Consider the following 8,009-nt stretch of genomic DNA (forward strand, 5'->3'; position numbering starts at 1 on the left):
CCTTTAAATAGGGTTTATCATATCGAACACCACTGGAAAATATCATGGTCTATGGAATGCCATGGACTTATAAACCATCATCGATAAACCCATAAAATGATTGCCTCAAACTTATCTTAACTACTTTATTACCTAAAAATTCAATGCAAACCTCTCCATATCCTAGTAAAAAATGACATTTATGGGCATCAATGTTTACATGGAGCCCTACGATATAGGGTTGTATAGTGCCTTTGGGTAAAATCACCGTATTAACTTAAGATACGATAGTATAAAAATACTTTTAGTAATGTCAAACCAATTAGTAACCATGAATAGGCCAAACATGGGACTACTAGACACAACAATAGCAATACACACTAGGCGCCTGAAAGTAGCTCTTAGTAGGAATCAATTAAATCATATTAGTATGTATAACATCAAAGCAAGATATTATATTTATGGATAATAGACCATATACATTGATGTTTAATTTTTGTGCCTATTGACTCTCACCCCCAAGTTTCCCATAACCCAAGGGGGTCAGTGGTTGATCAAAATATGATAGTGTTGTGAGGATCTCAATGTAGGACTTGGCAGGGAGTGCCTCCTTTGAAAATTTTGCATTGGAACTACTCTACTAGAAAGTTAGAAATAAATATGTTTTTATGCTAAATTTTCTACCACTTAGTGCATTTGGAAATTTGATACCGGGTGGACTTGATTTATACTAATTGAATAAACATTTATAGTGATATTAAAACATTTTCGTTTCTTTTGTTATAGTGATATTAAAATGTTTTCTTATTTATATATTTATTTTTCATGGATTGTGTGAGGGTTTTTCTCACCTCTAACATTTTTTTCATGATATTTGATACAAAATAAATAATTTATATTTAAAATTAATTATGTACTTTAGCATTTCATTTTTCTTAATTTTTGATCCTATGTAATGTAAAAGTTACCTATTTGATTAGAAGAAATTAGTTAATGTACCATTGTTTGTTTATGAGTTTATTCGTTATATATTATTATTGGTATAATAAATAGCCTAGATCCATCTTATGTTCTAAGGTCTTGGTATTCGTCAATTGGAATCGCTATAAGAATAATTTTTTACAGGTTTTCCTCTCCAAGAGGGAGAGGTTTTGGTCGTAGCAGAAAGCCAACATCTTGTGTTCTTGTCTCTTGTATTTCAATAATTGTTTGATGAAATAATAAATACACATACTAATGGTATCAAGATAAGATTGTGCTAATAAGAAAAATGTTAAAATAACTCACACATAGTTATCATGTGAAGAAGAATCATATAAACTACATTTTCCCTAGATTCTTCAACATGGTTTCAGAGCTATGGTTACAATCAAAGGAAGGGAAGGAAAGAGACATTTCAAGGATCAATCTTCTAGCAGGGCATCAAAGCAAGCTAAAGGACATCAAGGTCTGCATTAAAGAAACAAACCCTGATATTGATCAAACCCTAGAAATCTACAACAACAGTCTACATTAGCAAGTTTGTCTATACAATCAAGGAGGCAGTCTACAACAACAAGAAATTGTGTCTCCGCAGTCCTCATCAAAAGGCCACCAAGAATATGTCTACAAAACAAGGCAACCCAAAGGATTTGAAAATGAAGATGACATCAACTTGGAGAAAGTTGAAACCCTAGAAACAATTGTGATCTACAAAATAAGGAAAATAATATTGATGGCACTATCATCTCCAAGGATATAAAATCAAGCAAGGATCATATCCTTTACATAGAATAAGACCATCTGAGGAACCAACTAATCATCCTCATCAAAAGGGAGCAACCTTTTCCATTTAAGGAAAGGCTTTCTCACTTGAAAGAAGATCATCTGAGAAGAATCCCTCACACATATTCTTCAACCTTCACCAACATGATCAAGGTGAATATTTCATCTTCACATGACAAGTAAGAATCTTTTCAATTGATAAATTTTGTTAAATGACTTCATGAATTGCAAGGACATCTATAAGTTGATGGGTCATCAAGATCCCTTGCATGGAGAAGAAGGCTAGTGATAGTCCTCTAAGAAGCTGAAGTCACTAAAAGGTCTACTCTAAATTTAAGGAAATGGATACTTATAAGATCCCCTCATATAGAAATATTGGAGACATAAAATAAAATCTATAAGATAGACTCATTCTCTAAATGTGCAATGAAGAAGGTCACATGAAATTTTATCTACATGGAAGAAAAGGTATCAAAGGATGTAGGATACCTTCTTAAGGTCCCATCAATAAGATCGAGGAAGGAAGATAACCATCACTGATCTATAAGGCACTAACAGATAATCAAGGTAACAAATATCTATGAGTTACCTCATTCCACAACTTATGGTCTCTATGATAGATAGTGAAAGACAAGTTGATGACAAAAATATTGAAGGTTAAAATAACTCAACCATGTACAGAAAGGAAAGGCAAGGTTGGTCGTCAAATAAGACAGAATAAGTATAGCTAGGCTTCAACGCCATAGAAATATTTTGGAAGCTCATATCAATGAAAGATGGAGGAAGATGAAGAAAAGGACCAATGATAGAGGGAGTAACAAATCTCTCCTTTGACTAAGATAGTATCCCTTACAAAGGGTCTTATCATAAGCTCTTAAATCTTGTGTTATAATATATGAAAATGATAATAAGATGCATCATGGCATCATGGAAGCATCATAAACAAGTGCTCGTGACATCACCATGGGAATCATGAAGGAAAAGATCCATGACAAACAAACTTGTAGGGTATATAGCTCTTGGGAACCTCAATGGACATTGAAGGAAGGAAAGGAGTAATATAAGGCTCATCATACAAAAGGGAAACATTTGCTAGTTGGGGATATACAAGATCCTCAAAATTCTCTAATGGAATCCTCATTGTAGGGTTCACTAATCTAGAGAGGAAGTAAGTGTTTCAACAAAAAATCCAACTTACGGAATCCATGAAATGATGATATGATGACATGAAGTAGATCAAGGGATTGAAGATATGTTCAATCAAGGAAGCTACTGCAAGAAACTTCGATGACCTGAAGGTAAAATAACGTATGTATTCTTGTGTTTAATATTATAATGTCATGTCATACGGTTGCAGGTAACATGGATCATTCCTTCTATCTTAAGAAGCATGATCAAGAAGAAAAATGATTTCCTCCTCTTAAAGGATGCAGGAAGGCATAAGTCACACTAAATGAAATCAACATAATATGTCCTCATACGAAGTACGAGATGGTTGACTACAATGAAGAAACTCTGATTGAAAGCTAATGGGAATGAAATGTGTGAGGAAGGAAGAGATCATGAGATATGTAGCCATGATGAAGGAAATCAACATCCGAAAGACCAAGAAGATTTGACTAGGAAACCTACCAAAAGGATATGAAGATTCTGATGAAAGTCTAAAAATGAAGACACTTGAAAATGGATATCTTTGGGAGATGTGTCAATATCTGTGTAGGATGCTAATACCTACAAGATGATGTCATGATGAAGATCCATCTCGTAAGGTATGATTTAATTTAATATGATGTTTCAATTTCCTGAATAATATCTAGATAATGCAGGGCTACTCGAACAAGAGTTATAAATACAAGTACAACTAGCATTCACGTGGTGGATGGAAGAAGCATGATGAGAAAGAGGTAGTCATATAACGAAGGTTCCATATATAAAGAAGGGCACTTTCCATGAAGAAAGGAATGACATGATAAACTAAGGAGGAAAGTGATCAATGGTTGTATCCCTGCAAGGAAGAAGGTCAACTAATTTTCATGAAATCAAGGAGAGAAGTTGATCAAGCAGCTGAAGGACCCACGAAGAAAGAAGTTTCTGATATATAGAAGAGCCCAAGCTAAGAGGGAGATCTGACAGGTCCCTACTCAAGAGGGACCTTGCATTGGATCACCCCTGATTAAAAAGGAGTGACGGTTGTGTTTTTCGATTTCATGTGTCATGCACTAGACCAGGACTAACAACCGTAATTATAGGTTAAGGCCGTGAATGGAAATGTAGACACATGATAGACACAACATTCTTGTCATCACTTTGGAAGAAAGAATGGAGGGTTGGATAATGATCTGACATCTGATGCTCTTTGAGGATATGTAGGGCATCCAAGATAACAGTAGGCAGGAGGACCGATATTCTTTGAGGGCTAGGAACCCAAGATAAGAATAGTGCTAGAAGTTCATACTCGATGAACACCCGGGTGGGTATGTACCTTGAGAGACAATGATAAAGGTGTCTATACTCGCCAGCATTGTGCTCTAATCTTATGAGAGATAGTGTTGTTAGTCAAGGCCTTGCTATAAACAATGTTGGTTACTATGATGCTATACAGATGGGTTACCAATCTAATTCTTCTTATGAGAAATTCTTTGGATTGAGAATGACCAAGTACCATTATAAGTACCTCCCTAGTTAAGAGGGAGTGTTGAAGAAAGTGTAACTAGGTTCGATATTTACAAATGTAATTTTGATCTTTGTACTTGTTAAGAAAAAGAAATATTATTTTTGTAAATTATAAGAATGAGTTTCTTGCTCATTTCATAGTTCTAGGAAAGTCAAAGAATCAAATTCATGTTAAAGAGCTCTTCTTGAGCATGAATATGCGTCAACCTAGTGTCAAGTAGCCCTCCAAGACAACCACCATCCTCCAAAGAAGAAGATTGTCAGCAAAACAGTGTGAAAGACAGTCAAGTTGGCTTCAAAGCATATATAGAGACACGTCAGCTCAATAAAAGGATGCAACGGTTCACGAAGTTCACGTCAACTTGCATACATGTACTAGCATCCATAAATACACAGTTGGAGTAATCACAAGAGGACATAACTTCGGATCACTCTGAAACTTCGATGGCACAGTAAGGTAGAGTATCTCAGTGATAAGCATAGTGACATTTTTGCATAAGATCTCTGAAATCTCGGGCAAGCACAGTGACACATAATCTTAGGTTTCTCTCGGATTTTTTGTGGGAAAAAGAACTTCAGATACCTCTGCTATCTTCGGTGATGATCATAGTGAAATATAACAATCTCATGACCATGGTCTCTTCTCGATTTTAGTGACTACTATCTTGGAAGTTATGGCCGACCTCCGACTTATGCTAATAATCTCCAAAGGTTGTTTTAATTTGTGAAATGAAATGTCAAAGGAATCAAGAAGGGCCAGTTCAACTTTTGGAATTGCGCCATATTGAATTGAGAATAGAAGCTCCATTGTTGAGGGAAAAAGGGTTGAAACAGGAAGAGTGAGTTTAATTGGAAATCACCGAAGAAAGGAGGGCCTACGCTTATTAGGAAGGGAAGCGTTGCGTGCAGACTTGGAGTTGTACGGAGAATCTTGGGCAATCGTGGCAGGCCACTGCGATTGAATTATAAATTGAAAATTTACAAAAACTTCTATGGAGAGAGATTTGAAAGTTATGAAATTAAAACTGCCATCGAATTATAAATTGAAAATTTACAAAAACGTCTATGGAGATAGATTTGAAAGTTATGAAATTAAAACACAACAGATTTGGATAAAAAGTAAGAAGAGATTTTTGTCATATCTTAATATATTTTTGAGATTGAGATTAGAGGTTCATTTTACAGCCCAGTGTAATGTGAAAAATATCTCCCGGTTATTAAAGTTAAAATTTTGCTAATTTCAGCTAAAATATTTTTGACCATAACCATTATATTTCAGAGAGTGCAGATTTCGGGTAACAAATAAAAAATAATGCAGTTTGTTCTTTCCAATCATAATATAAAAACAATTATTTATTAATGTGTTGAGACGTATATAAAAACAATTATTTATTAATCTGTTGAGACGTGGGCCATGGGAATAACTTTGACAAGGACTGTTGAGACGTGGGCCGTGGGAATAACTTTGACAAGGACTGCAGGTTGCATCTGACGATGGTATCTATGAAGGTGCATGTATCTTCTCTAGAATTCCCCTCTAGAATATCTGTCACATAACATTCCACAACATTAGTCCAAACACCTCCCTCCTCCACGAACTCGTTCAATGTCGTCACCGATTGATAATTCCGAAGGCGGTGCTCTTCTCCCAACGCCCTGAAACTGAGAATGTGCTTCTCCTCGTCCAGAATCTCGAGGCGCTTAATTCTGTTCTTCGCTGGAAGCCCCGATACGAGTTTGACTTCCCCGAAGCATCCCACCTTGACATCTCTCTTGACGGAGCAGCTGCTGACGAAGGGCTTGTACGTTTCAGGTTTATCAAACCTTCGAATAACCGACCACACTGCGCTCGCCGATGCGTTGATTCTCTGAATATTTACGGACGAGCACTGCTTTTCTTCCTTTCCAACTTAGTGGTTGTAGTACTTGTTTATCAAACTGAGGGGCCTGCATATGTTTTGTTGGGCAACCAGAATTTTGATTTCAATCTCGCCAACGGGAAGAATATCCACCATCTCGCCAAGACCCAAATTTTCCTCCGGTTGAGATATCCTAGATGCGATAAGCTTATAGGCTGCACTTAATTTTCTGTCGGGACTGTTGTATCACAGTTGCACATTGCTCACTACGTTCACAGACCATAAGACCCACTAGACTTTGTCGATTGCGATTTGTGATGGACAATTGGTGCCGACAAATTATGGTCCGCTGCGCGGCAAAGTTATCGCTCGGTTAACGGATTTTTGGAGCAAAATGGTGGTTTCCTGTCGGATGTGGAAAAATTTGTGGAACGAATAGTTGGAGAACTAGGAGAAGTCATAAATTCTTCATTTTTCCACGAAATTGGATGCAAAAAGAGGCTAGATGGCCATTTTTTAGTATTCTAGACTGATTGGAGTAGGTTTTAGAAGCATTTGAGCATTGTAAACACAAAGTTTTACACTTTTGAGCATAATAGAGAGGCCCAAGCCATTGTAAGTTGGACCAAAGAGACGTAGCCCATGAGGGGTGAGCTCCTTTATCATGTTCTTGTTGTAATGCATTTTTTATGATGTTTCATACCCGTTTATGCTACTGTTCAGTTTCCGGTTTATGTTCAATGTTTCATAAAATTAACAAAAAAACTATTTATTTTACTTGCAAAAATTCATGAATCCTTAAGCACAATGAAAGCATTTGGTTTATAATATGAGGAAGATCTTAGCATTGCAAACAAATATTCTTAATCAGATCAATAATATAGGGATTCATCATTAGTTTCCTAAAGGTGGCACAATCATTATTAAAATTTCCACCAAGTGTTACTTTTTCCTTGATTTTAGACATGCACGTCATAAACCCTAATCCACCCAAATCTATTTAATTGAAACCTCTAGATATTTTTTGAACATTTGACCTTGGAGCTCTAGAATTCCCAAGGAGATCAAGGAGCCTTCAGTGGAGTTTATGTCTTTTGCCTTTTTTTGTCGCTTTTTGTCTTTTGCTTCTATGAGTGTTGTTTTTCTTGTTTCTATTCATTATTTCTCTAATAATTTTAACTTATATTAGCTTTTAGAATTGTTGATTTAGTTTTTCGTTCACCTTTCATAAGTGTTGCATCAGGTTTCTTTTTTTTTCACACCAATGATCGCCATTTCGATGACTCTCCTTGAATTTTTTCTTTTTTCCTTCTATTTTTTGAGTTTATACACTTGATTCACATTGATCTATACATAATTAGTCATATATTCACTTTAAATTTCATTATCACTTAGATATTCTTATTTCCTACACCCTCACCAGGCAGATCTGCACTTCACTTGGCCACGCACTGCCTTTCCCAATTGGTCATTGCACAAGTCCAAGGCTCAAGCTGAGAGCTTTGCCTCTAAGACTGTGAAATGTCCATTATAGGCTATCCCAATTGTGAATTCCGCAGTCCCAGAGCTTAGTCCTTCCACCTTATCCACTGAGACATCACAATGCACAATCTCTCCCTCTCACTTCCCAGGATGAACTGTGCATTGCATATTTTCAAGCCTCAGGCTACATCGTTGGTTATTGAGACTATGCAATTCATAGTTCCCTCAGCCAGTCTCCCTCCCTTCCTCATG

The 8,009-nt window shown here is 36.3% G+C and overlaps 1 pseudogene; it reads right to left on the reverse strand.

The window, feature by feature from the left end:
* Window positions 1–5,801: 5,801 nt before the first annotated feature.
* LOC149250372 (abscisic acid receptor PYR1 pseudogene) lies at window positions 5,802–6,431 on the reverse strand (annotated as a pseudogene).
* Window positions 6,432–8,009: the final 1,578 nt, after the last annotated feature.

Source organism: Pinus tabuliformis, chromosome 7 (assembly GCF_031772625.1).
Source record: "Pinus tabuliformis cultivar Carrire ecotype Pingquan chromosome 7, CPIR1, whole genome shotgun sequence".
Lineage (NCBI taxonomy): Eukaryota > Viridiplantae > Streptophyta > Pinopsida > Pinales > Pinaceae > Pinus > Pinus tabuliformis.